Raw genomic sequence first — 3,582 nt, 5'->3', positions numbered from 1 at the left:
ACTATGTTACTATGTTACTATGTTACTGACTCTTTGCATAAATGTGATGTAATTGTCGATAAAAGCCTTTGAAACGTATGAAGTGCGTGTAATTATATTTCACTACATCACAGAAACAACTGAAACAAAGATCTAAAAGCAGTTTAGCAGCAAACTTTGTGGAAACTAATATTTGTGTCATTCTCAAAACTTTTGGCCACGACTGTACACCTCCTTTTGCGGTATGGAACGACTTAGTGGTGAAATTCTTTATGTGACTGACTTTTTTTCTGAAAATTTATGGGTGAATGTACACCTCCTTTTGCAGTATGGACTCAAGTACTTAGTGGTGAAAATCTTTATGTGACACTGACTTTTTTTTGGAAAATGTATCGGTGAATGTATACCTCCTTTTGCAGTATGGACTGACTTATTTAGTGTTGAAATTCTTTATACGACACTGGCTCTTTTTCTGAAAATGTATGGGTGAATGTGCACCTCTTTTTGCGGTATGGAACGACTTACTTAGTGGTGAAATTCTTTATGTGACACTTGCTTTTTTTCTGAAAAGGTATGGGTGAATGTACACCTCCTTTTGCGGTATGGACTGAAGTACTTAGTGGTAAAATCCTTTGTGTGACAATGGCTCTTTTTCAGAAAATGTATGGGTGAATGTACACCCCTTTTTGCTGTATGGAACGACTTAGTGGTGAAATTCTTTGTGACACTGGCTTTTTTTAGGAAAATGTATGGGTCGATATGGGCCGAATTACGTAGTGGTGAAATGTGTTATGTGAAACAAGCTTTTTTTGGTAAAATTGCTGGGTTACTGTACACCTCCTTTTCCTGTATGGGCTGAATTACGCAGTGTTGAAATGTAAACTCCGCTGCTCTGTATCTCTTGTGAAGTCAATGTCTCCAAATATGCCCCTCTCGCAATTTACACCAAAAACATTATTTTAATGTAGAGATCCAAGAATTATGTTGGAGGCATTTAGTGTATGCAAGCCTTGTGTGACCCCTCTCATCACTCTCATGCTGTTCTGCATATAGTTTACCTGGGCGGACGGAGTCACACAGGGGAGGAACTGCTCTGTGTCCTTCAGCAAGAAATCGAATCCTGACTTTCTCCGCGACAACTGAAAATCGGAACCATGGTGACCGACAACGGGAAGAACATGGTGTCGGCGCTGCATCAAGCATGGCTGAGCCATGCGCCCTGCATGGCACACGTGTTCAATCTGGTTGTCAAGCGGTTACTGAAGTCTTCCACCCATCTGCAAGACATCCTAACAATGGCCAAGAAACTTTGCATGCACTTCAGCCACCGCAAAGCACACTCTCCTTGAGCTGCAGCGGCAGAACGGCATCCCCCAACATAGGCTGATATTCAACGTTTCCAACCATTGGAATTCCACCCTCCATATGTTGGACCGAGTGTAAGAACAGAGAAAGGCCATAAACGATTTCTTGATGATCCAAGTGGACAGGAGTAGTCCTCTGTGTAACTTCGATGTCAGCCAGTGGCAGCTCATGCGTGACACCTGCCGTTTTCTCAGGCCCTTTGAGGAGGCCATGTTATTTGTCAATCGCCAGAACTATGGGATGAGCAATGTCATTCCACTGCTTCATGTCCTGGAACAGATGCTGGTAAATCTGGCTGGTCAGGGGACTGGAGACATGGCGCCTAGAAAGATGGCGGCAGAGTTTGATATGTTTGTCTGTCAATATCTCTGTTTACAGTCAGTGAACGGGAACATAATTTATCGCTAGGATATGCAAACACCAACCGATGGGGTGTTAACCGCCAGAAGTAGGTCATCGGCATGAAGGAGCAGTCATTTTTACAACTCGAGGCATCCTCCCGGAAGCTTGACCTCAGCACGTCGACGGTCTGCATTGCGAAGCTTGTCTAAAAGATAAATCTCACAGTGCACCCCCTTGGAGGAAACTCTGGATCCGGCACAGGCTGCTTTGCTCCTTCAAAAACAATGGACTCTGTACAGCGTGACACCGATGTATAATTTCTCATACACCAGACTGAAAGAGCATTCCAAGCACCTGTCTGCCCACATAACTGCCGAGAAGCAGAAGGGTCTTGCCATTGAAGTAGGCTCAGAGCTGAACCTAAAAGCCAAATTTTCCTGTTTACCTGGACTCAAAGGAAAGGACAGAGATCCACTGGCTGTGCTCATACAGATTTCATCAAAGCCTCCACTCACCAAGGCAAGCACAGAGGGCCGGATTGTGTGGACAAGTTTGTTCTGCGGAACGTACACAGAGGACACTCTATTGGAGGTGTTACAAAAGACATTTACTTGCCCCCCGCTCTTCCTGTATAACGGCTCCGAGGCACTCACGGCAATCGTAGGGACGTGGTTCCAAAGAAACTTTGGCTGTTATTTGGGAAAGCTGGTGATCTGTTCTCAGGACCTTACTTGGCTAGCAGTGATGTGGACCGGGTATGACGTGTCTGGATCAGTGTTGGCCACAGAGCTTGTTTTCTCTGTGCCCGTCACACCTCGCATGGACATTTCTTATGCCATCCACGCAGAGGACTTCGAGACTTTATGGAATGATATTTATAAATCAAAGGACGAGGTCACGTTGGAGGAAGTGGACAATTTATTCCAATGTCTTTACTCACATTTCTTCAGACACTTTAGAATCCACTTATCAGCAACCCAGCTCGTCACGGAATGAGCTGGAGTCGGCTTGTTTGCTGGACTGTCCTCCAGTTATCAGCCATAACCCCATACATTTCTTGATCCGTATGCATTACCCTCATGGTCACCCCAACACTGGTCATCAATCCATTCTTGTTGATGAAGCACTTTGTTTTTCCAGTTTGTCTTTTAAATCTTGTGGTTTTGCCCCTTCTGTGTTGTATTTTATGTGTGTCAATATCCTGTTTGTTAAATAAATGTTGTTTTTTCTCCCCCCGTTCAAAAAAAAAAATTAGTTTGTGATTTGGTAGCCAAAAGCAGGAGTGGGTACAAAACACAGAAGACATGCAATTATTCCGTTCACGTGTCATCTCTGTTTTGGATCCACTCCTGTTTTTTTTGGCATTAGCAATACTGATGGATTACTGACCAAATGCTGACCGAGTGAAGGTGGATGCTTCACAGACAGGATCAGTTTTTTAGGGGTTATTGTTCTGATGGATCAGAAGAAGAGCAAAATAATCAGTGACGTCAACACAAACTTACTGCTGACACTCTCTCCACTCTGTTGGGGGGCTCTACTTGTATAAGCGTTTAATAGAACAGGGTCTGTAGACATCTTTGTGGAATCAGCTGATGATGGTGTAAAAGAAGTGCGCTTCTTCTTGGCGCTAACATCGACCTGTAAGGCTGAGTTCATACTTGAGTTATTTGGTCAGTTTTGTCCCCATGACTGCCCAAATAAGTGAAGTGTGCAGTGATTCTAAATGTAACGCCTGTCATCTGCATGTCATACGGACTCAAAGTATATATCACATATATGCCATACTTTAGAATAAGCTGCATTGGAGTACTCTTCGGTTTGATGTACTTAGAAAAATGTGAAATACAATGTCTTGTTTTACTAATTGTTTTCAGTATTTTAGAGATTTTATAT

General features: G+C 43.3%; 1 pseudogene; it reads left to right on the top strand.

Moving 5' to 3' along the window:
• The first annotated feature begins 621 nt into the window (after window positions 1-621).
• LOC120999197 lies at window positions 622-2,664 on the top strand (annotated as a pseudogene).
• The last annotated feature ends 918 nt before the right edge of the window (window positions 2,665-3,582 follow it).

The sequence above is a fragment of the Bufo bufo genome, chromosome 4 (assembly GCF_905171765.1).
Source record: "Bufo bufo chromosome 4, aBufBuf1.1, whole genome shotgun sequence".
NCBI classification, from domain to species: Eukaryota; Metazoa; Chordata; class Amphibia; order Anura; family Bufonidae; genus Bufo; species Bufo bufo.
The sequence above is the reverse complement of the archived record's forward strand: the minus strand, read 5'-3'. Positions and strand labels throughout refer to the sequence as shown.